This window comes from Schistocerca americana, chromosome 8 (assembly GCF_021461395.2).
Source record: "Schistocerca americana isolate TAMUIC-IGC-003095 chromosome 8, iqSchAmer2.1, whole genome shotgun sequence".
NCBI lineage: Eukaryota > Metazoa > Arthropoda > Insecta > Orthoptera > Acrididae > Schistocerca > Schistocerca americana.
This window is the reverse complement of record NC_060126.1, coordinates 168,677,294-168,704,868: the sequence shown is the minus strand read 5'-3', so window position 1 is coordinate 168,704,868 and position 27,575 is coordinate 168,677,294.

The window sequence follows — 27,575 nt, the reverse complement described above, 5'->3', positions numbered from 1 at the left end:
GACTGATGAAGAGTTCTTGTCTGTTTTGTGTGAGTGGATGTTTAATTATTTAATAGCTGTAAGATTACTTTTATTTCAGTGCATTATAGTATATGAGAAACGATCATAAATACAAAATGTTTCGAATGGCATTATTGGTCTACTCATCGCGTTGTATTGCAACAGCCTTATTGTAAATTCATATCCCTTGCTATGTATACTGCATTAGAAGGTACAGACACTATAGTACGCATTAACGAATCCATATTACTTACGTGCCGTAGCAGCTGCGAGTTTTCAGTATTGGATGACAAACAATAACACATTCCTCCTCTCACATCCTTTAACCCGCAATGGCCGCGCTACTTCCGCCCCTGCCACTGACGTGAGAAGCCAACTTCACTGGGTACGCGGCCGAATTCAACAGTATCAGTTGAAATTAAGTACATCTTCAAGTCTCTGTAAGTATCTTTGATTTTGTGCATGAAAACTGCATTAACATGAAGCTTCACAATAGAAAACCTTTAACGTCAGTTGACGTTTTTTATTCGGCTGTTAGTTTCTAGATGCAGATTATTATAAAATATGGTTATGGACCGCGGGCCGCAGGAATACTTTGACTCGGGCTGCATGCAGCTTGTGGGCCGCAATTTAATAACGGCTCTATCGTGTATCACTTAGAAGCAGTAGCCGATATTTGGTTTTCCAACTTTTGTAACCTATTTAGTAATGAATTTTTCATTGACGATACAGGTGTAGTTATGTGGCAGTGAAGAAACATTTTCACTTTCTTTCCTTGTATCCATATATTCTGGGTGGTTGTAATTAAACTGTAGCTACTCACAACGGAGGTCCACTTTGGGCTGTAATTACGGTATGGCAGCGAAAATTTATAGATATCCTGATGCGTTAATGCGGGAGATATATGCGCTGGAAAACAAGCTGGTTGCAATTGTGGCCACCAGGTGGCAAGTCTGGCGCTGTACACTGTTTGTATGACGATGTGGTATCCGCGCCGTCATTTGATAATCCATAACGTGAGTGAACAGTATGGCTATCGAGAAGACTGAAAGGTCTGAGGAGAAGTCCGATGTAATTAAGTGGTTTAAGGATAATGATAATGAAATTTGAAACCGCAGGTGACTTTCGTGTGGCACCTGGAGGACAGCGCCCTGTGGAAGTTATTGACAAGGTTGCTGTTACCGGAACTGGCAATGCAGTACGTGTCCCGGGTAGCGCTAGTGCTCGTACAGCACCACAAGGGCTGTCCACCCGTTTATCTACAGAACGGAAAGATCTTCTGTCTATTTTCCACTGATAACCGTACAAGATGCAGACGATGAAGCAATTGAAACCTTCTGATCCACAGCAACATTCTGAATTTTCTCTTCAATTTTGGCACGCATCTAAATTGATGACATGTGGCCAGGCAATATTCTACTAAACGACGAGAAACATTTTACACTACAGGGTGAAGTGAATATATAGAACTGCCGAATTTGCGGTACTCTTAAACCACTGTTATGCATGAAGCTCGATTGCACTCAATGTACGTCACTGTGTTGGTTGGAAACACAAGCAGTCCGCTCTCCTCTAAAGAGAATACACTCAGAGGGGCTGTCAGTGCATCGTGACGCATGAACGGTAATTGAGATCTCCATGTATAGCTTGTGATTCCTGCTCTGCTTTGGATGAATGCAACTGCGTGTAAACCACTGTTTTAATGCCAGGATTGGTGAAATATCCTCTTAACACAATCTTCCAAGCATTTTCCGGAAGCATGTCGAGCAATATCACATGGTACGAGTCCACGTGACTTTTGGCTATAAGCATGGCTAAAAGAATGCATAAACCGGGCACACGTTCGGTCTCTACCTGATCTGAACCCCAGTATACAGGATCATGTTGCTCAGTTTTCATAGTAATGCTGCGAGAAACTGTAGATGACGTCATTTTACGTCTCCAGTGCTCATACTGAACGAATTGCGTAAGCAGCGTTTAATAACGAACTTAACATTATGTATTTCTCATGCATTTTACCTTTTTCGCTCAGGTCCCGTTCATAAAATATCACAAATGGAAAAATTACTGTACGTTTTTCTTGCATCCACAGCGCCAAATTTGCACCTGGTGGCCTAAATTTCAACTAATTTGTAAATCAGTTCCGCATAACGCGTTAGAATATCTACGAACTTTCGCTGCCATACTATAATTACAGCTCAAGCTGGAGCTCTGCGGGTAGCTACACTTCAGTTATAATCATCCGATATTATCAGTTTTGTGGAAGCAAAGAACTTACTTGGGTGTCCACAGAGCACTCCTATGCTGATTCGAAAACGAAGTCTAGATTACCCTTAAATCAAATGCCCCACTGACTAATCAGGTAACGTACTTTTTTTCTAGCATTAGAATCTATCCAAAGAAGGCCCAGCTACATTTTTCGCTCTCGAACCAGACACAAGCCAGTTTACGGAACCTCACCCGCACAACATACAGTGAAAACTGTCGTCCACTTTGTTATACCTCATGTAAAACATTTGTTAATTGACAAAATTCTTTATCATTTTCACTGTATTGACCGTCATCACACCAAGTTAATTTGAAGTAGGAACAGCCACGTTTATGGCAGACTGAACGTAGATTTAAAAAAAGTTCATTGAGTCCCAATTGTGACACGGAAGTGAGCTTTAATGTGTCAACATGCCCGCATCACCTAAGCAACACGACACAAGCGCTCTGGACGACAAGCCGGAAGCTATTATTTGGCCTTGCGGTAACAACAGGGGGCCGAGTGACCGCAAGATACAAGCGACAGCTCTGATAAGGGGTGCCCGGAAGGCGCTACTGATAGACCGCTAAAGGTGAATACCGTGGGCCCGCCTTGTCACTGGCAGTGTTTTTGTAGTCGCGTTCCGAATACTACTGTGCTCTGTGTCACGAGTGCGGCCGATCGTAAAGCGAATACAGACGTAAAAAAATCCAAGGTACACGATATCGCTCGCCTGATGCTGAAGATGTGCTGTTTGTAGCTTGGGTGCCGAGCCATTCACTTCCTGTGGCCATCACTTTGAGAGGCAGGTAACTAGCAGGTCCGTCAGAATTGTCCATTGAATGAGAGAAATGCCTTCCTTGATCACACTCCTGTACACTTGTCTTTCTAAGTATTCGTAGTATCCAACATACTGGACATGCCATCCCATCCCTTCATCACCGCTGATTCTCGTTCACTCTCTGTTCGTCGACATTACAGACCATTTATTTTCTGATTCGATTAGATTTCTCGCTGTGAATGAAACCTTGTGGCGACGCGATACTTTTTTTTGTGTACTGCGTCACTACCCAGGGCACTACAATACTTAATCCTGCTTCTATAAACGATCATCCGATCATTGCTTTTTGAATTTCTCTACACAAACGTACATTATGCCAGTCTACACTACTGGCCATTACAATTGTTACACCACGAAGATGACGAGCTACAGACGCCAAATTTAACCGACAGGAATAAGATGCAGTGGTATGCAAATGATTAGCTTTTCATAGCATTCACACAAGGTTGGTGCCGGTGGCGGAACCTACAACGTGCTGATATGAGGAAAGTTTCCAACAGATTTCTCATACACAAACATTAGTTGACCGGCGTTGCCTGGTGAAACGTTGTTGTTATGCCTCGTGTAAGGAGAAGAAATGCGTACCATCACGTTTCCGGCTTTGATAAAGGTCGGATTGTACCCTATCGCGATATTGCAGCTCGCGTTGGTCGAGATCTAAATACTGTTACAGAATATGGAATTGGTGGGTTCAAGAGGGTCATACGGAACGCCGTGCTGGATCCCAACGGCCTCGTACCACTAGCAGTCGAGATGACAGGCATCTTATCCGCATGGCTGTAACGGATCGTGCAGCCACGTCTCGATCCCTGAGTCAACAGATGGGGACGTTTGCAAGACAACAACCATCTGCACGAACAGTTCGACGACGTTTGCAGCAGCATGGACTATCAGCTCAGAGACCATGGCTGCGGTTACCCTTGACGCTGCATCACAGACAGGAGTGCCTGGGTGCACGAAAGGCAAAACGTCGTTTTTTCGGATTAATCCAGGTTCTGTTTACAGAATCGTGATGTTCGCATCCGTGTTTGGCGACATCGCGGTTAGAACGCACATTGCAAACGTGTATTCGTCATCGCCATACTAGCGTATCACCCTGCGTGGTGCTATCGTCTCGATCACCTCTTGTTCGCATTGACGGCACTATGAACAGTGGACGTTACATTTCAGATGTGTTACGACCCGTGGCTCTACCCTTCATTTGATCCCTGCGAAACCCTAATTTTCAGCTAGAAAATGCACGACCGCATGTTACAGGTCCTGTACGGGCCTTTCTGGATACAGAAAATGTTCGACTGCTGCCCTGGCCAGCACTTTCTCCAGATCTCTCACCAACTGAAAACGTCTGGTCAATGGTGGCCGAGCAACTGGCTCGTCACAATACGCCGGTCACTACTCTTGATGAACTGTGGTATCGTGTTGAAGCTGCATGGGCAGCTGTACCTGTACATGTCATCCAAGCTCTGTTTGACTCAATGCCCAGGCGTATCAAGGCCGTTATTAGGGCCAAAGGTGGTTGTTCAGGGTACTGATTTCTCACGATCTATGCACCCAAATTGGGTGAAAATGCAATGACATGCCAGTTCTAGTATAATATATTTGTCCTATGAATACCCGTTTATCGTTTGCATTTGTTCTTGGTGTAGCAATTTTAATGGCCAGTAGTGTACATATATGTGTTCCAGCAGATTTCAGCATCGCTGGATCAAACACAAACGATACAAGATGTCTCCTAATATCGTTTCGGACCTTTTGCCCGACGTGGCATTGACTCACCAAGTTGCAATAAGTCCCCTGCAGTAGTACTGAGCCATGCTGCCTCTATAATCATGTCGGGCTGTCTGGGTGACCAAATCACTCGCTCCAGAACGTTCTTCAAACCAATGGCGATCGACTGTGGCTACATGACATGCCACATTGTCATCCATAAGAATTCCATCGTTGCAAGGAAACATAAATTCTATTAAGGGCTGTTAAAAGTTTTCGCGCAGACGAACATAAATATTGTCAATCAGCGATCAAATTAGTTGGACCAGCGGACCCAGTCCATTCTACGTTAACACATCTCACACTAGCATGGAGCCACCACCGGCTTGCACAGTGCCTCGTTGAGAACTTTGGCCCAAGCCGTCGTGGGGCCTACGCCACACTCGAAGCCTACCATCAGCTCTTACCAACTGATATTGAGACACATCTGACCAGAACACAGTTTTCCAATCGCCTATGGTCCAACCATTATATACAGGAGGCCAATCGAGGTCCTCCACGTGACTATCAGCAAAGGCGCTATCGTCAGTCGCCTACTGTCAAAGCCCATTAACGCTAAATTTCACCACATTGTCCCAAAGTGATACGTCCACCATACGTTCCACTTTGGTTTCGCCGATCATTTCGCGTAGTTTTGCTTGTCTTTTTGCACTGACACTCCTACGTGAACGCTGCTGCTCTCGGTCGTTAATTCAAGCCATCGGCCACAGCTTTGTCTGTGGTGAGAGGTAATGCCTTAAATTCGGTATTCCCGGCACACTCCTGACACTGTGGATCTCGGAATAGTGAATTTCCTAACGATTTTCGACATTGAATGCCTCTTGCGTCTGGATCAACTACTATTCCGCTTTCAGTATCTGTTAATTCCCATCGTGTGGGCATAATCACTTCGGAAATCTCTCACACGAATCGCCAGAGTACAGATGACACCTGTGCATAAGCGCTGTCATTTTGTATAGTGTGTACACGACACTACCGCCATCTGTATATGTGCTTGTCGCTATCCCATGACTTTTTTTTTACATCAGTGACAAAGTTACTGTTACTGTATGTAATACTACTATTCATTATGAAATACATCTTGTACAGCTGTCCGTTCGCATGCACGTTTTGCAGTCAAATGTCCGTCTATTAGAGCTGTGCGTCTCTGAGTAGGTACTGCAAGGCATGTCTTGAGGTTCTACGCCGTAAGAATGCTGGGCGTCACATTTCGATTTGGAAGGCCTTGTGGCCAAAGCACCACTTCTGATCCTGGTATCGCGACGACTACCCGTGCTGATGTTCCTCGTCGTTCAGACGCTTTGTGTTGTGATCCAAAGTTACGTGCATTCAAGAGATGGCGTTCTAGATTACGGTGAGACTGATACTGTCTTCATTCATTTGGGCTGCATTTACGTGAATGTGAAATACTTGCAGTTTAAGACCATGCAGAATTATGTTTCTTTTTGTGATACATATTGTAGTCGTACTAGCCGTGGGAGCATTAGTTCTTAGTCTACGTTATCATAACCTTCAGAACAGCAGACGATCAATGATTTTGTCACCCAAGGTTTCGAATGGCTTATCTGATTGCTCTTCCACCCGTAGAACAATGTTTCAGGAATTAATAATAATAATACTTCGTAATTTCATTTAATGTATCATACCAGATGAAGATCGAACACACATGATCTGATGAATTGGGTTTATTAATGAAGTATGCTATCCTGTGTATGAACTTTGATAATAATATTTCATTTCAGAGTAGGACGGATTTTACGAATTTATTACCCTTCTTCCATGTCTTTGTTCAATGAATCATTGATCGTGTACTATACAACTTCGTGTCTTCACTCTAGACTTTCGTTTTCGAAACTTACCTAGCTAGTTTTGATTATGCTAAAGACTAGGATGAAACAGTCTGAATTGAGCAGTGCTGATAATTATCTGATGTAAGAATTATTAGCTGCATAGGTCATTGGGTCTAGTTGACCCTACAATTCTTCAATTGCATGATACGAAAATCGTTGCCATACCGAGACTGTAATGATCAGTCAAATTGCGTTTGCTTACACATGAATCAGAATTAATATAATGGGTTAACATTTGAAGGCATGAAATCACGATCGTAATCTCATTTGAACTCACTGATTAGAATTGAATGAGCGACGGCAGACATTCTGAATATTAATCACCATTGTACTTATAGGGCCATACACTCGCAGGGCAGAAAATAATCATAGACTACTTTTCAAAACAATAGACTTGTGGTGTCAAACATGAATAAATACCGAGCGAGGTGGCGCAGTGGTTAGCACACTGGACTCGCATTCGGGAGGACGACGGTTCAATCCCGTCTCCGGCCATCCTGATTTAGGTTTTCCGTGATTTCCCTAAATCGTTTCAGGCAAATGCCGGGAAGGTTCCTTTGAAAGGGCACGGCCGATTTCCTTCCCAATCCTTCCCTAACCCGAGCTTGCGCTCCGTCTCTAATGACCTCGTTGTCGACGGGACGTTAAACACTAACCACCACCACCACCATGAATAAATTTAAAGGTTCTGCCACATGTTGGCCTCTAGGTCCAAACAACTTACACATAGAAACCAAACACTTTCAGCTGATTTGTGTGGTTGTTTTACGACAAAATGTCTCTTGGGCAAGCTATGCCGCCAAATTTTGAGAAAATTGTATAACCTAGCATAAGCTGCGCCAACTCACATTGGCAAACTAATGGAGACACATCAGGCGGCACGGCTGCGAAGTGATCCGGCTCGCAACTTCTATCTTCGTCGTCTGGATTTATGTTTGACTGATGTGCAACGCAAGAGGCTCTTACTTTTATCCACAGAGGACGGCAAACTGCTGAAACGGTACCTGACTGACTAGGTTACATCACGATGATATCTCGTACATGTCCTGAGATTATGTTTGTACGCGATCGCAACCTAGCATCGCTCTTAGTTTTAACACACGTCTCAGGTGATATGAGATCATGCACTGTTTTTTGCTTCTTTTTAATTTTCAGATCAGACTTGCAAAGTTAACCGAGAACTTTTTTCCGTGCTTGATGAGATAAACACAGTAATACATTGTATGGTTTCGAAAAGTAACATCAGTCGGTGATCTACCTGTCTGGTTATTCTTTTTTCATGTAACTGATCACTGTGCTTTCTGTTCAAATTTGTGTCGAACAAAAGAACATGATACTGAACTTTTTTTTACACTCTTTCAAGTCAAATGAGGCACTGACGAGCAAATGATGCGGTACTAAACTGGAATTGAACAGCACTTGCCGTAACTCAAAACAGCTCGTCATGTAACAAAGACATATAGATTACAATCCATAATCGTGTAAAGCAAAGATCTGCCCACAAGAAATGTTCTAGGGACTATAGTCAATATTGTTAACAATAAATACTCTACAATAATAAGGAATTAGTCTTAATAACACTAGCAAAAGCAAAGAAATGAAAATGAAAATGAAAATTTGAAGCAGAGAAGGAAAAACAGTTTTCCTGTGTATGAAGCTATTAGTAACTAACTCCAACTCAAAATATACCACTCTCTTTTATGGAATCTGACAGTTTACTTAATTTCCCCCATTCATCTTTCACAACTAAATCTCAGGATTGCGATTTTAGTGGATTAACGATTATTTGCAGATACCTTCCTCTTATTATATGTCGGTCGTTGGTAGAGTTCCATTTGACTGTTTTAAACAGACTGTTTCGCTATATTATTTTCATTCCATCCTGCCACTACCAAGATGATACAGCACAAAAGTTTAAATTTACGGCTTTGCTTTATTACATTTACCTGCTTCAGTTCATTCACCTTCGAAATGAAGTTGTGTTAAAGGAATTCTTTTACCAGAGACTACCACCACGGATTCTCGTCTGCAAATCCCACGGCGGTAAGTTGAAAGAGTTTCATCAGTTACTTGCCAATGATAATCTCTGTAACATGGTTGTACTTGTCCCCATACCTAACAATATTCCTCTCTGCAGGAGCGAATATAAATTCTGATTCGACTTCATTAACAGCTGTTAAGTTGTAACAGGAATGTTGCTGGATGCAAAAAGCCATGTCTATTTCATTAGAATGCTGCCTATTAGCAGAGTCAAGAGAAATGAGAAAATGTCTCTTCATAAGGTTGACTACGCCCATTCACTAGACACATTCGTCGCATTATTCTCGCGGCGAGTGCAATGAGCTTGACGTCAGACCTCACAACTGCAGTTTATCTGCATAATGACGATGCATGTGAATACGTAATGCCCGATACTACGGCATACTGAGCAAATTTCGCAAATCTGTTAAAACATCCCGCTGGGATTGCAACTCGCCCATGTACGACTTTACTGCTTTTTCACGTGTGTCTGTTTCTCACAGAAAGATCGTGTTAAATGATTGTACAGATATTTGCTTTTTACAAATGTGGTCTTCTGAAGGTTAAATGAATTGCTCAAAATGTGTACCGTTAGCACTAAAACAATGTTCTAAACGCCTCGTCACGGATTGCCTTACTCGCTCCCATATTCCAGTTGTATGCTGAACCTGCTGAGATACTTCATGAACACACATGGTGAAGAATGTCAATATTCTCAACAGGTCTTCAATATTGTACGTACTTTAAATGCCCCAAAAATAAAAATTCAATGGATTGACGTCAGCAGATATAGGAGGCCAAGAATATTCTGACCCACGACCTATCCTATTATTTGGGAAACACTGATTTAAAATTGTTCTTGCTCACAGAGAAACATGAGTTGGTGCCATATCGTGCATCAATCACATGTTCTGATGTAACTTTATAGGAACGTCTTGTAGCACAACATTCAAATGTTCCACAAAAAATTCCGTGGAAACGAAAGGTCCAGTATTCTGTCTCTAATTGTGCCAGTCTACACATTAATGCTAAAGTATTGTTGATGTCTTCTTTCTATAACTGCTAGAGCTTTCTTATCCATCCACACGGGTATGTTGTGAAAATTCGGCGTTCTATTCCTGAAAAACTTTGCTACATCGGTGAATAATACGGAAGATATAAAGTGTTGTTCTTGAGAACACATCTACATCTACATCTACATTTATACTCCGCAAGCCACCCAACGGTGTGTGGCGGAGGGCACTTTACGTGCCTCTGTCATTACCTCCCTTTCCTGTTCCAGTCGCGTATGGTTCGCGGGAAGAACGACTGTCTGAAAGACTCCGTGCGCGCTCTAATCTCTCTAATTTTACATTCGTGATCTCCTCGGGAGGTATAAGTAGGGGGAAGCAATATATTCGATACCTCATCCAGAAACGCACCCTCTCGAAACCTGGCGAGCAAGCTACACCGCGATGCAGAGAGCCTCTCTTGCAGAGTCTGCCACTTGAGTTTATTAAACATCTCCGTAACGCTGTCACGGTTACCAAATAACCCTGTGACGAAACGCGCCGCTCTTCTTTGGATCTTATCTATCTCCTCCGTCAAACCGATCTGGGACGGATCCCACACTGATGAGCAATACTCAAGTATAGGTCGAACGAGTGTTTTGTAAGCCACCTCCTTTGTTGATGGACTACATTTTCTAAGCACTCTCCCAATGAATCTCAACCTGGTACCCGCCTTACCAACAATTAATTTTATATGATCATTCCACTTCAAATCGTTCCGCACGCATGCTCCCTAGTCACGTTCAGAAAGCTTTTATGAATTGAAAATCGGTTTCAGTAAGAACTTCCCCTGTCTGAAGATGGTAAGGGTAAAAGAGTTGCTCTCGTCAACACTTTTCACACTGTCACGTGACTCACATTACCAGTTGCTGCAAAATATCTCGTACTGCGACCATTATTGTCGTTAATATGATGAAGTATTCCATCTTCTAAATCAGATGTTCTAACATTATTTGGCCTTCCACAAATAAGTGAACTTTTCTTAAAGGAGTCTGTCTCCACCAACTTTCATGTATTCTTTCAAAAGTCTAATTTCTATTGAGAAACTCTTCAGCATACAAAAGTCTCAGTGGAATTTCCAAGCCCACACGTCACGTGTATGTCTGCCATTTGTCGATTGAAATACACTTTAGCCAGAAATCCCCTCGGAAATAGCCGATTCGATTCCTAGTGAGGGCAGAGTGTTCAGTACAAACTAAACACTAGTCCAATACGAAATGTAGCGTAAGCTTCCACTACCAGTTGTGTTCTCAGTACGAAAAGGATTTGTTCATTTCCTTCCGACATGACAACTAAGATTAACAAAGGAAGAATCTGATTAACAGTTCCCAAAACAATCAACATTTGAAAAATAGACTGGAACTAAGAAAATGTGCAATACCAAAAAAGTGTCTGTAATTACGAATATACAAAAAAGGATGTGAATATTATGGCTTCTTTTAAAGTCTTCTATCCGTTCTCCACAGGTTTGCCACATATTAGTTAAGACTCTGTACATATTAAGAATAGGGGGTGAAAGGGGTGATTTACTTCAGCAACATTGTGTCTGCATCCCCCTATTCATATTTCTAATTTGTTATTTATATATAAACACTGTACAGTTCTTATAAGATAGGGTGCCTTTGGTAAACTGAATACATGGTTTTTTTGCATTAGTCGTCTAATGGTGAGGACACGATCTCCATTTAAGAGAACTGTATTAGGCATCTCATAATATAGTGTCATCGATTGACGATACACGTGTTGTTAAAATTGTAGCATACAGTCTACAATATGCATTTAGAAGGCTAATACCTCTATAATTCTGACATTCATATCGACTTCTTTTCTTACACGTCGGGCATAACTGGGCTATAGTGCATTCTTAGCTATACAACCATTTCGCCAGCCTGTATTCATAAATTGCATTGTTCTTATATTTTCAATATTGGTGCATATTTTATCAGATATATACCAATTTTATCAAATACTGAGGTCTTCCTTTTCTTGCGACACGCTACTGCATCCTGTGGTTGCTCTGTCGTTATTAAGTCTATATTCCTGTATTCTTCATCAGACCCATCACTGTATTTTGCGCAGCCGTACAAAGTGTTATATAAGATTGTAACCAACTGGTTTAAGATATTGTGTTTATTTCTATATTGTGCTTACCTTCTCCGTTTGAATGATTAATTACTTTGTATTCTTTGTCTTATATTCCTATTTTTTCATGTCTTAAATATGTAGCACAAATTTTCCCAGTTACGGTTTTTAGCATGTCTGAATTTCCTTTACACTAAAGCTTATTCTCTATCATAATGTAGTCACAGGTCTTTATCACATGGGTAATTTGATATTTGTAATTGGGAATTTTTCTTATCATCCATTGGACTAAGTATTTCAGCATACCACTACTGCAGACCCCATTGCAAAACAGTTTCCTTTCTTGTGGCAAGTGCTTCTGTTGCTAATTTAATTATTGCTTTCTTCATATTATTCCATTTGTGGTTGACGTTATCTACTTTTAAATTTAAATCCATGTACTTTTCAAGTTGCTTCTCATATAGTAACAGTATGACCTGTTCTTGAAGTAAATAAACTCGTACTTTACGTATTGTGTCAGCACTTTCTCTATTTATGTGTAGAAGTTATCTACTATGTTACGAGTAGTTTTTTTCTTCGAGACTAGCAAAAAATGTTCTGAAGTGACATCGTGATCTCTAAATTGTCTTGAGACAGAGACCAATTCTTCTAATATTTTACCACGTAGGCTAAAATTGTGCCATAGCCTTTGGCTGATGACATATATTTGTGCATCTGCTCATAACTGAATAAGAACTATGTTATCATTAACTCATTATTTAATGAGAATGCATTCAGTCTACATTCATCAATATTTGTTACATTTTCCCCTTTAAAACTACAACACAGCCAGCGATAACAAGTAGTGATTACACCTGTGGCCAGGCAAGGAGACGCACGTGCCGGTGCTCGGTGGCCAGAAACCGGTGTGGTTTCTGTAGTGGCGTAACAAGACAGCTACGCCACACTGAAGTAGCCGAAAGGCACGCGTAATCTCAAGTAGTCTAGATAGAGGTCTGAAACAGGATACGTAATGACTGGTAGCAAGAAAAGTACGTAGCTGTTTTAATACTTAACTTTAAATCGTCCTTGTTGTATACATCGTTCTTGATGAGACATTTCATACGATAACTATCAAACTATGTAAGGCTAATGGCACCTTGCTAGGTCGTAGCCATGGACTTAGCTGAAGGCTATTCTAACTGTCTCTCGGCAAATGAGAGAAAGGCTTCGTCAGTGTAGTCGCTAGCAAAGTCGTCGTACAACTGGGGCGAGTGCTATTCCGTATCTTGAGACCTGCCTTGTGGTGGCGCTCGGTCTGCGATCACACAGTGGCGACACGCGGGTCCGACATGTACTAAATGGACCGCGGTCGATTTAAGCTACCACCTAGCAAGTGTGGTGTCTGGCAGTGACACCACATTCCTCCTCCGCAAATCGGCGAACGGTCGTGTTATAAGGCTTCCGCCCGCCGTGGGGAGGACCCCATGTTGACGTATGCGATGAGGTGGGGAGCCAAACAACAGGCGAGGCTGTGCCACCCGCACCCGGCCATTCGGTCCGAGGGGAGCTAGGAAACGCCTGAAAACCTAGTCCAGGGTGCACGTCAACATGCGGTGTATGCGCCCGTAAAGAGACAGGAGGGGCCGAAGGGTCGACCTCCATTGCGTCGGGGTACCCGACGCGCGATGACGTCATGTGGTCCGGAGCGGGCAAGAGTTCCCTGGCGGAGGACAGCTGGTCACGGGAAGCGATCGGCGGGGCGTGACCCAGGGAGGCGCTTGGCGGCTGCAGTGAAACGTCCACTGCGGGCGGCGCCGGCTGGAGGACAGGCGGCAGCGGCGGCGGCGGCGGCGGCGAGTCGCCATGGGGCAAAATGGAAGGCATCGTCTGTAACACCTGGGGATGAGGAGAGCCAGTAGATGGGTCCCCAGGGCGCTGACCGGACGGCACCGTCGCTGAAAGCAGACGGGGAGCGGCAGAACCCGTGCGACGACAGAGGCGCAGCTGATTGAGATGCCGACGCACCTCACTAGAGGCCCCCAAAACCAAATACATCACGCGGCCGAGGCAGCGAAGAATGCGCCCTGCGAGCCAACGCCGTGAACCGCGATAGTTGCGATAAAATACAACGTCGCCTGGAGCAAAAGCAGGTGGCTGCCGCTGCACAGGAACCTGATGCCTCGGATGCAGCAAAGACATCAAGGTTCGATGAGGACGACCATGGAGAAACTCAGCCGTCGAGCGACCATCTCGGGGCTGAGAGCGATACGATGACAAAAAGAGCAACAAGGCGTCCTCCCGAGAATGCGACCCTTTCAACTTCAACATCTGTGACTTGAAAGTCCGGACCAATCGTTCAGCGGCACCGTTTGACTGAGGCCAAAACGGCGCGGATGTCAGATTTTGAATACCATTGGCCTGGCAGAATGACTGAAATTCTGCCGACATGAATTGTGGGCCATTGTCGGAAACAATAGTCTGCGGAAGACCTTCAATGCAAAAGATAGCAGACAACGCTTGGATGGTGGCAGAGGACGTCGTGGAAGACATCCGGACAACAAAAGGAAAATTACTGAAGGCATCTACCAGAACCAACCATCGAGCATTCCAGAATGGACCAGCAAAATCGATGTGCAAGCGCTGCCAAGGGGAAGTGGCTTTTGGCCATGCAAAGACTTTCCGCGGCAGTGCGGATTGTTGTTCGGCACACGCCATGCAAGAAGAACACATATTCGTAATCGCAGCATCGATTCCGAACCAAGTACAGTGCTGACGAGCAAGTTGTTTCGTTCGCACTATACCCCAATGTTCTTGGTGAAGAAGCCGTAAGACAGAGGACTGTAACGAACGTGGGACCACGACTCTGGACTGATCATTATCAGAATGCAACAACAAAACACCACGTCGTACAAAAAGTCTCTCCCTATGAGCAAAAAATCTGCGAACCAACGGATCCTCGATCCGAGACTTTGACAAAGGCCATTGCGTAGCAACAAAACGCAAAACGGTAGCAAGGACAGGGTCAGCAGCTGTGGCTGTAGCTACACGACGAAAATCAATCGGAAACGATTCGACCACTTCATCGGTTTCCGAATCAATGACCATGCAAGCAAGTTCAGAAGAATCGAATGCTTTATCCTCAGCAACAGGCAAACGGGACAACGCATCGGCGTTTCCGTGCTTAGCAGTGGACCGATGCAAGGTATCGTAGCGGTACTGCGAGAGGAAAATAGACCAGCGAATGGATTTCTGCGCTGTACGCGGAGGTACAGGCTTGTTTGGATGAAAAAGCAATGTCAAAGGTTTGTGGTCTGTGATGATGGTAAAGTGACGACCATACAAGAAATCATGGAGCTTAGTAACACAAAACACGAGAGCCAAAGCTTCTTTCTCTATCTGTGAATAATTTCTGTGCGCAGACGAGAGCAATTTTGACGCAAAGGCAATAGGACGATAATGCGAGCCAACTTTGTGCGCAAGCACAGCACCGATCCCGAAATCCGATGCATCTACCATCAACAAAAGGGGTTTCTGGGGATCGAATGGCGTAAGGCAAGTATTAGAAAGCAACGCCGATTTCAACTGGCGAAAGGCACGTTCGCATTCCGTCGTCCAGACGAACGGAACACCCTTACGGCGTAAGCTATGAAGCGGAGCTGAAATGGAAGAGGCACTACGCAGAAAGCGATGATAATAGTTAATTTTACCCAACACACTCTGTAGCTGTTTCACATTCTGTGGCGACGGCAAGTCCTGTATGGCACGGAGGTGCTCAGGACTCGGATGTATGCCTTGGGCATTGATGACATGTCCCAGGTATGGTAAGTCACGAGCAAAAAACACACATTTGTCCTTCCGCAAGCGAAGACCATTTTGTCGCAAGACTTGAAATAACGTTCGTAGGTGTGCTAAATGCTCGTCGGCTGTCTTTCCGGAGATCACAATACCGTCCAGATAGTTCGCAGCAGTAGGGATCGACACACAAACAGTTTGTAAATATTGCTGAAACAATCCAGGGGCGGATGCACACCCGAATGGCAGTCTTTTGAAGCGGTACAAACCAAGATGCGTGTTAACCACCAAGACGGGCTGGGATTCGGCGTCCACGGGGATTTGCAAGTACGCATCTGCTAGGTCCAACTTGGAAAAGTATTTAGCCGCGCACAGTTTATCAAAAAGATCTTCCGGGCGGGGTAAGGGAAAAGTTGCAGTCACTAGTTGTGGATTCACTGATTTCTTGAAGTCCACACAAAGTCTCAGTTTTCCGGAAGGTTTTGGCAAAATTACTAAGGGTGAGGCCCAGAGAGAAGCTTGCACACGTTCAATTACACCCTGTGATTCTAGATCGTTTAATGTTCTTGCGACCTCATCACGCAATGCGTGGGGAACATTGCGCGCTCGGAAAAATTACGGTTGCGCGTTTACTTTCAGTTCCAAATGTGCTTCATAGTTTTTAGCGCAACCTAAGCCCGGTGCAAAAATGTCTGCAAATTCTTCACACAGACGAGAAACACTGTCTGAAGGCACCGTCTGGTTCACTGATAGGACCTGATTTACTATAGACATGTGAAACAATTGAAATAAAAATAAACCAAACAAGTTCACTGCAGTAGAAGAACGAAGAACGTAAAATGACACAAGTTTTGTTTGTCCCTTATATGCTGCAAGAAGGGTGCACTGTCCTAACACAGGGATAAGCTGTCCTGAATAACTTTTTAACTGAACATTTGCGGCACGCAACGGAGGTTTGCCCAGTTGTTTGTACGTGTCGTGATTGAGCAATGAAACTGCAGCTCCGGTACCGAGCTAGAATGGTATGACCTTGCCATTAAAGTCCAAATCTATAAAAAGTTTATTGTCCTGCCGACGACAAGAGCGATTGTCTTGTGCAATTTGAACTGATACAGATACAGCATCACTTGCTAATTGATGTGATTTCCGGCGACGTCGACGCACAGTATTTGTGGGACGAACACAGTCACTGTTAGAGAAAGTGGCACTGGACGAAGCGGAATTAACTACATGAATGTCCATGGGCGAAGGTTCACGAGTCTGAGTGTCCTTGGTTCGATTCCGGCGCAAAGCAAAGGCCGGGAATGATTGTGATTGTCTGATCTGGGCTTTTTCTGGCAAACACTTTGAACATGTCCTTTCTTATTACAGAAAAAGCAAATAGCTTGGCATGACGGGCAATTGTCACGCGAATGTCTAGTTGCACACCGCGGGCATGATTTCACTGCAGTTGTACGCTGGCGCGGCACACCTGGTTTACAGCATGGCGGCAGCTGCGCAGACGTGCGCGAGGGCAGTTTACCGGGCCGCGCAGCGCGCCCGGCGGGCTAGTTAATGTTACACATGGCCGGCGAAGTCGCAAATGATTCCTGAGCAAAGTCAAGCATGTCCTGTCAATCCAATATGTCTATCACTTGTTGAAGGGAGGGATTAACTAGTTTCAAAATTTGCTCCCGTATATGAACATCAGAAATGTTCTGTGCAATTGCATCGCGTACCATTGTATCTGAATAAGGGAGTCCACATTCACACTCAAAAGCACAATCCCTTGTAAGGCCTTGCAATGTTGCAACCCACTCCCTATTAGTTTGACCGGCCGTATGTTTTGTACGAAAGAAAGTATACCTTTTTTCAACTACATTAACTGTTTCTTTGAAATAGGCGTCCAATGTCGACAAAATTTCTTCGTAGGACAGAGTTGCTACATCGCGTCGGGGAAACAATTTCACTATCACACGGTAGGTGGACACCCCTACACACGACAATAAATGAGGCTGCCGCTCGTTACCTTGAATTCTGTAGGCGGCGAGATGAAATCCAAACTGGCGCGACCACTCGGTCCAAGATTCTTGCGCCGCATCAAAACTGCGAAACGGCGGTGCAACTGCATGTTGTGGCTGCGGTATCGGCGAAGCGGCGGCTGCCGCATCGGTTTTAATGGCACGTTGACCCTGGACGAGCTGTCCCAGGGCATCCAATAACGCCTGCGTCTGCTGATTCTGCAAGCGATAAAATTCGGACAGTACATCGGGAGATTGTGGCGAAGCCATGACACAAGTAAATGTAAGCAATTAGAAAGAACAAGACCCTTTCCGTTGTCTCGTCGCCAACTGTAGTGGCGTAACAAGACAGCTACGCCATACTGAAGTAGCCGAAAGGCACGCATAATCTCAAGTAGTCTAGATAGAGGTCTGAAACAGGATACGTAATGACTGGTAGCAAGAAAAGTATGTAGCTGTTTTAATACTTAACTTTTAATCGTCCTTGTTGTATACGTCGTTCATGATGAGACATTTCATACGGTAACTATCAAACTATGTAAGGCTAATGGCGCCTTGCTAGGTCATAGCCATGGACTTAGCTGAAGGCTATTCTAACTGTCTCTCAGCAAATGAGAGAAAGGCTTCGTCAGTGTAGTCGCTAGCAAAGTCGTCGTACAACTGGGGCGAGTGCTATTCCGTATCTCGAGACCTGCCTTGTGGTGGCGCTCAGTCTGCGATCACACAGTGGCGACACGCGGGTCCGACATGTACTAAATGGGCCGCGGCCGATTTAAGCTACCACCTAGCAAGTGTGGTGTCTGGCGGTGACACCACAGTTTCTTTAGGGTTGTGCACCTGATCCTTGTCGTTAGCATTAACCTGCACGTGCCACGCTCCAGCACAATTAAATGATTATTTATGAACGTAAAATTCTATCATCACAAAACTGGCTGCTAACGTATCTTTTCAAGAATACACATTTCAACGTATTTGGCGCCCGATGGGAGTCCTCGTCAAACACACTGTCGCAACTGTAATTGCAAATTATTGAGAGAAGAACGTACATGCACTGAATTGACACACAAAGAGAATTACAATTCAGATTACATACCTACAATAACTATTATGCTGTCGTAAAGAATGATTTGAAACAAATATTTGAAATTATTTCCATGAAGCCTCCTATTACTGAAATGACACGAAGTGCTTCGACTACGATATGTCACATTCACCAAGAGTCTATTAATATACTCTACGGCACGATGAGGACTTTTCCCAAAGATGAATACGATAGGTGACTTGAAGTTCTTCTATATGAATGTTCACCGGGGGTTTGCTAACCGTTAGACCTTTGACGGAACCTGTTCTATGGAACACCTCGTGTTGTGTGACAGTGGGATTGCCTACGGTGAACGTAGTATTCTTGTCAATAGCGTAACATTCCATCACACGTTCTAAAATCCTTGGGAGAAATGGTAACAAAACAGCTATTTCCGTTGGTGTGTAGAATGTGTGAGTCTGGAGATAAGCCATCTGACTTTCGGAATAGTATCATACACAGTTCCGAAATCTGCAAGAGCTGACAAGTGCGAAAATTATCGAACATTCAGCTTAACGGCTCATGCATCCAAATTGCTGGCAAGAATAATACACAGAAGAATGGAAAAGTTAATTCAGGATGTGTTAGATGACGATCAGTTTGGCTTTAGGAAACGTAAAGGCACCGTAGGGACATTTCTGACGTTGCTGTTGAAATAATGGAAGCAGAACGGAAGAAAAATCAAGAAACGTTCACAGGATTGATCGACCTGGAAAGAGCGTTCGACAGTGTCAAATGGTGCAAGGTGATCGAAGTTCTGAAGAAAACAGGGGTAAGTTATAGAGAGAGACTGTTAATATATTATACAAGAGCCACGAGGGAATAATAAGAATGAAAGAGCAAGAACAAAGTACTCGGATTAAAACGAGCTTATGGCTCTCACAGCAGAGCATTGTATTGTAGTGAAGTGGTACAAGCTGAACAGAAGAGTATCGAAGCATTTGAGTTGCGGTGCTACTGACGAACTTTGAAAATTAGGTGCACTGATAAGGTAAGGAATGCAGAGGTTCTGTGCGGAATCACAGAGGAAAGGAATTCGTGGAAAACACTGACAAGAAAAAGCGACAGGGTGATAGGACATCTATTAAGACCTCAGGAAATACTTTCCGTGGTTCTAGAAGGAACTGTAGAAAATAAAAACTGTAGAGGAAAACAGAGATTGTAATACACCCAGCAAATAACTAAGAACATAAGTAGCAAGTGCTACTCTGACACGAAGACGCTGGTTCAGGAGAGAAGTTCCTGACAGGCCGTATCAAACCCTTCAGACGATTGATGAGACAAAAAAATTAAAGAATAGATGCTTCGTTATATAGCAATATACTGATATATTCTCTCTCTGTTTGCAGTAACTTTCCCGCGTTTGATAAGTGTATTTCCCACCTGAACTTTAACTGAATATGGTGAGATCTCTCCCCGTTTATTTGACATGTCCTTTCTTGAATAAACATTATTCAACATAATTCTCCGTTGTCTACATCAGTCAGAGACGTTAGAAAGGATCTGTGTTGTCAAATTATACCTTCCACTTTTCTTTCTACTCCTTTGTACTTTATCAACTCGCAAGTCTAACCATTGCATAGACTAATTGACTGCAGGGTCAAAGCTATAGGTAATTTATTGCAACGAATTAGCTGTGAAGCTTGAAAGCAGATGTGCGCTGCTCGACGCTATGACTAAATCGAGCTATTATTTTAAAAGAGAGCCTTTTATGGTGTCAGTAGTTAGAGAGCGAGTAACCTGAGGTAAATACGCAACTCATTTGCTTGTATGCGATACTGTTTAAGAGGGCACCTACTACTCAGCCACCTTCTCAACTGAAACATGCGTAAGTTCATTCTGTTCCAGTGTGTAACGCAAAGGTACAATACCGCTAAGAGATATTATTTTAAAACAGCACTCAGTTGAAATAAGATACATTCGTAGTCTTGTTGCTATTCCGTGTGCAGATATACGCTGCGAAAACATTAGGCATGATTTTGAAAAGGAATCCTTCAGTGCTGTAATATACACTGAACCGTCAAAAAAACTGCTGTAGGCATGTGTATTGAACTATAAAGATATTTAAACTGGCAGAATATGGCGCTTCCGTCGGCAACGCCTATATAAGACGACAAGTGTCTGGCAGTGTTGTTAGATCGGTTAGTGCTCTACAACGGTAGGTTATCAAGACTTAATTTCAACGTGTTGTTATAGTCGGCGCACGAGCTATGGGACACAGCATATCCGAGTTAACGATGAAGTGGGGATTTTCCTGTACGACCATTTCACTAATGTACCGTGAATATCAGGACTCCGCTATAACGTAAAATCTCCGACATCGCTGCGGCCGGAATAAGTTCCTGCAAGAAGGGCACCAACGACGACTGAAGAGAATCTTTCAACGTGACAGAAGTGCAGCCCTTTATCAAATTGGTGCAAATTTCAGTTCTGGGGCATCAACAAGTGTCAGCGTACGAACCACTGAACGAACCATCATAGATATGATTTTCGGAGCCGAAGGCCCACTCATGTACCGTTGACACAAAGCTTTACGCCTCGCCTGGGCTCCTCAACACCGACATTGGCCCGTCAACACGAAAACTGGACTGTTGATTACTGGAGACATGTTGGTTGATCGGACGTGTATCGTTTCTAATTATATGGAGCGGATGGACGTGCACGGGTGTGGAGACAACGTCATGAATGGATGGAACCCGCATGAAAGCAGGGGACTGTTCAAGTTGGTAAAGGCTCAGTAATGGTGTAGAGCGCGTGGAGTTGGAGTGATAAGCGACCTCAGCTTCGACTAGATAAGACTCTGCCAGGTGACACGTACATAATCATCCTGTCTGATCACCTGCATTCAGTCATGTCCATTGTGCATTCCGACGGACTTGGACAGTTCCAGCAGGACAAAGCGACACCCCAGACATCCAGAATTGCTACAGAGTGGCTCCAGAAACACTTTCAGCAGTTTAAATATTTTCGCTGGCCACCAGACTCCCCAGGCATGAACATTATTGATTATATCTGGGATACCTTGCAACGTACTGTTCAGAAGAGACCCTCACCCGCTAGTACTCTTACGAATTTATGGCCAGCCCTGCAGATTCATGGTGTCAATTCCCTCCAGCACTGACATTAGTCGAGTCCATTCCACGTCGTGTACCGACACTTGGCCGTGCTCGCGGGGACCTTACGCGATGTTAGGCAGGTGTGTCAGTTTCTTTGGCTCTTCAGTGTAAGTCCCCGCACGTATTAATTCGTTTTTCAAATAACCGCAGAATGTTTTCCGAAAATATGCAGCACAACGGGGCATCCTACACAGAAAGTGTAGGATGCCCCGTTGTGCCCCGGGCTCCGTATGTATAGCTACTCTATCTATAAAAGCTGTATCTTCTCGTGGTTGGTGGACGTCAGCGGAACGTGCCGCTCTGATTGCCGAGGCGATGATTCGCTCTCGCCGAAGTGTACTCGGCGGTACTGCTATGTTTGCGCTCTCTTAACGTGGAAAACTTTTTTCAGTTACTTCAAACATCGTTAAGGAAAAACCATCTTACCTACGTTTCAAAGAGAAATGAAATATTTACCTTGCACGGCTCTGGCAGCAATGACAGTTGTCTGATTGAAAATTCAGCCTTCAGCTGTCACGTTGTGGTACAGAAACTTGGCCGGAGATGATCTGTCAGTTGGCGCTACGCAGCACGAGCGTCGCTTCCCGGCAGCCTCTGATCTGGCCTTGGTCGCTGATTCTGTTTGCCTTCGATTAGCCCCAGGGCTCATGCGGGAAGCACGCCGACAAAATCCTGCCTGCGGCGCCGTCCGGCCTCGGGATCTACTCAATTCATGTGGCAGCGTTAATCTGTTATCCACTCCCCCCTCCATCCCTGACCCCCTGTCCCCCCGCACCCCACCTCTCCCCACCACTCTGTTCTCGTAAATCTTCTCGCACACGATCTCAGCAGCTTACGGAATTTGCGTTTATACTTGACTCACACGCCAGTTGCGACGATTCATAATGAATGGGAATGAACCTACCATCATTTCTAGATCGACAAATTTCAAAATGTGTGTACTGTGGAATGTTCTCCCCATTCACGAAAATGATCTGTCATGAAATACACTAAGGTGGCAAAAGTCATGGAATACCCCCTAATACCGTGTCGGTCCTCCGTTTGACTGGTATAGTGTAGCAACTCGACGTCGCATTTACTCAACAAGTCGTTGTAAATCGTTCTATAGCCATCGATAATTGCGAAAGTGTTACCAGTGCAGGATTTTGTGAACGAACCGATATCTAGATTATGCTCCAAAAACGTTCCATATGAATCACATCCGGCGATCTGGGTGGCCAAGCTATCAGCTCGAACTGTCTAGAATGTTCTTCAAACCAATCGCAAATAACTGTGTCCCGGTGACATGGCGCATCGTTCTTTGAGAACATGAATGTTTGTAAATGATCTCCAGACCGCCGTACGAAACCATTTCCAGACAATGATTCGATCAAGTGAACCAGGGAACCCTGCTTATTCCGCGGAAACACAGTTCATACCAGCTTGCACAGCCGTTTGTTAACAACCCGGATTCATGGCTTTGTAGGTTCCGCACTGCGCTCTAACCCTACCATTAGCTCTTACCAACTGAAATTGGGACTCAACTGAACAGGGAATAGTTTCCCAGGGGTCCAACCGATATGCCCTCTTTCTCAGGAGTGGCGTTATAGACGACGTCGTGCTGTTACCAGATTCACTCACGTTGGTCGTCTGCTGCAAAAGTCAACACCAAATTTCGCCTCGCTTTTCTAACGCATACGTTCGTCATATGTCGCACATTAATTTCTGCCGTTATTTCACGCAGTATTGCTTGTCTGTTAGCACTGACTACACAGATGCCGCTGCTCACGGTCGTTAAGTGAAGGACTTCTGCCACAGGGTTGTCCGAGGTGAGAGTTAATGAGTTAAATCGGGCATTTTCGGTAGACTCTTGACCCTGTCGATCTTGGGATATTGAAGCCCTGGTTTCGGAAATTAAATGTCCAAAGAGTCTACCGACAACTACTATTCCGAGTTCATAGTCTGTTAATTTCTAACGTGCGGCAGGGGAAGCATCTTCATATGAATCACATTAGCACAATCGGAAGCTCCATCAACGTAATGCCCGATTATACACACATCAAAAAAATTTTGCATCACCTTTGTTCCCAGAACTCCTAAAGATAGACGTTGACTATGGATATTTAATCACAGACACAGTCCTTTGACTGCTCAGAAATACCACTAAAGGCGGCCAAATATGTAGACAATCATGCGTGACGTTGACTGTGGATATTTTATTACAGACACAGTCCTTTGACTGTTCAGAGATACCAATAAAGGCGGCCAAGGATATAAACATCCACGCATGAAAAGCGCCTATTAGACTGAGGGGGTCCGACAGCCGATCACTCCCAATCAATCCACCAGGAAGGAGGGGCACGGCTCGTATTGTCTGTAGTTCAACCAGGCCTACACGGTCAATACCGCGGTTCAAAGGCTTCCGCATTGTCACTTTGTACCAGGAAGGGCCCTCAACAAGGGAAGGTTCAAGTGGTTCAAATGGCTCTGGGCACTATGGGACTTAACATCTGAGGTCATCAGTCCCTAGAACTTAGAACTAATTAAACCTGACTAACCTAAGGAAATCACACACATCCATGCCCGAGGCAGGATTGGAACCTGCGACCATAGCGGTCGCGCTGTTCCAGACTGAAGCGCCTACAACCGATCGGCCACACCGCCCGGCCAACAAGGGAAGGGTCAAGGCGTCTCGGAGTGAAACAAAGCGATGTTGTTTGGATATGGAGGAGATACAGACAGAAGGAACTGTCGATGACATGTCTCGCTCAGGACGCCCAAGGGCTACTACTGCAGTGAATGATCGCTGCCTACGGAATATGGCTCGGAGGAACCCTGACAGCGACGCCACCATTTTGAATATTACTTTTCGTGCAGCCACAGGACGTCGTGTTACGACTCAAACTGTGCAAAATACGCTGCATGATGCGGTACTTCACTCTCGACGTCATAGGCGAGAACCATCATTGCAACCACGACACCGTGCATCGCGGTACAGATTTGCCCAACAACTTGACGATTAGACCGCTCAGGATTGGCTTCACTTTCTCTTCACCGATGAGTGTCGCATATTATTTCAACCAAACAATCGTGTCTGGCTGCAACCCGGTCAATCTGAACTTTCCAGCGAGTGCAGCAAGGTGTATGTTCCCTGCTGTTTTGGAGTGGCATTGTGTGGGGCCCACGTCCGCCGCTGGTGGTCATGGATGGCGCCGCAGCGGCTGTACGACACGTGAATCCCAACCTCCGACCAATAGTACCGCCATATTGACAGCATACTGGCGAGACATTCGCCTTCATGGACGACAATTGGCGCCCCCATCGTCTACGTCTTGTTAATGAGTTCCGTCAAGATAACGACATCGCTCGACTAGAGTGGCCAGCATGTTCTCCAGACATTAACCCTATCGAACATGCCTGCGATAGATTGAAAAAAAAGCTGTTTATGGATCACCTGACCCACCAATCCCTCTGAGGGATCTACGCCGAACCGCCGTTGAGGATGGGACAATTTGGAAACCGAGATGATCCAAAAACTATTTTGATTTGTGTACTTGAGTACGCGATACTGCTGCCACATGTACATCTGCATATCACTGTTCCATTACTTTTGTCGCCTTAGCGTTTGTTTTCTATGCATAGTGTCAGATAGATTCGCTGTATTTAGAGAACGACATAATTGAACCGCTAAAACCTATTGTAATCTTTGTTCATTAACGGACAGCCAACTTTGGTCAAGTCACCTACATGTGGGTCAAAATACCTGTGAAACCTTAGGTCACTAAAGAGTTTCGGTGAACTATTCTGTACACCGAAGAGGCCAAAAATTAAGAAAATTTGCTAGTTAGTGAATAGCGTGTCAGTATCTGGAATGAAATACAACAGCGATACGGCGTAGCGTGGATTCGACATGTATTTAGTAGGTTTCCAAACCTAAGAAATAGCAGATGTCTACTACAGTTTGCGAATTACCATAAATTACGGGACAGTGTTACGTGGGTGCCGAGCTAACGACCGATAGAGAGGCAGATGTGCTCCATAGCACTGAAATCAGGAGACTTGATGGCCAAGGCGTCAACGTGAGCTCTTTGTCAAGCTCTTAAAACTCGTGTAACAATAAACGTGACTTTTTCCTGTTATCCATGGCCCAGTCTCTATGGGCCAGTTCCCACTAAAATCCTATTTGTATGTGTCGTTGGATCAAGATGCAAACACTTATGGGTCGTCCGCTGTAGACTCACGTTCAACTGCGTGTGCTGAACATTGTGCTTCGAGACGTTTGCACCTCCACCGGCATTGTACTCTGTCGTTTTATCTGCCACAAATCTCCTCGTATCTCACATATTGTGCAACCGTCTGACCGTCCGCCACCGGTAGCTGAGTGGTCAGCGCGACAGATTGTCAATCCTAAGGCCCGAGTTCGATTCCCAGCTGGGTCGGAGATTTTCTCCGCTCAGGGACTGGGTGTTGTGTTGTCCTAATCATCCTCAATTCATCCTCATCGATGCGCAAGTCGCCGAAGTGGCGTCAAATTGAAAGACTTGCACCCACCGAACGGTCAACCCGACGGGAGACCCTAGTCACACGACAATTACATTTACCGTCTGACGTCTAAATTCTGTTTTTTCGCGTGAACGTCCAACACCTTGTTCCCTAATCGTATTTCCATTGTCCTTTAACGGCTTTCAATTGATAGTTAACGCGAAAAGCCGAATATCTTCCGTAAAGCCTGACACAAGTGGTATTCATATAAATTTTGACTGTGGTTTCATTCCTCAATATGTTTTAGTGCATTCATTTGTTTTTCGAATGTTTTGTGGGTACTGTAGCATATAGTGTCTTTAAAAGCACTTTCCTACTTTACTATTAGTGATCGCCTGTCTTTATGAGAGAGAGAGAGAGAGAGAGAGAGGAGGAATTTATTGATGTATTTCTTTAATCCTCTTCTTCGTTCATTCCTGGTAACTGCGGAACGCTTCACATCAAGGACTGCACTAACTTCGAATATACAACTGCCGTTGAATGTTTAACTTACTCCCGCCCATTGCGCCAATAGTTCTAGAGTATTACCGGATTGATTCTCACGACGCTGATTAGAACTTACATTCATTTACGAAGTACAATAGCTAATTTTACTAACGTTATTACAAGAATTAACACTAATAGCACAAGACATGTTAGTTGGGGGAGGGTATATTATGAATTGGGTGGCTGTTCAAGGTTGATTTTTAAAAATATCGTTAATTATTTGTATCCCAACACAAATTAGTTTTAGGATTCATACAACTGATGTCACCGTTTCTGGAGTGGGGAAATATAATGATTAATGTCCAGAATCCACGAAGAACTGCGGAGGTCACTCATCAGTGGACCAGACGACTTCATGCAATTACTGTTACACAGTTTAGTGCAGTTTTCTGTATCCTGCTATACAGTTTCTGTCAATTCATTGTAATGTAATTCAGTTTGCGAAGCTGTGCTTAGATGAAACTTCCTGGCAGATGAAAACTGTGTGCCCGAACGAGACTCGAACTCGGGACCTTTGCCTTCCGCAGGTAAGTGCTCTACCAACTGAGCTACCCAAGCACGACTCACGCCCCGTCCTCATAGCTTTAATTCCGCCAGTACCGCGTCTCCTACCTTCCAAACTTCACAGAAGCTCTGCTGCGAACCATGCAGAACTAGCACATCTGGAAGAAAGGATATTGCGGAGACATGGCTTAGCCACAGCCCGGGCGTTGTTTCTAGGATGAAAGTTTCACTCTACAG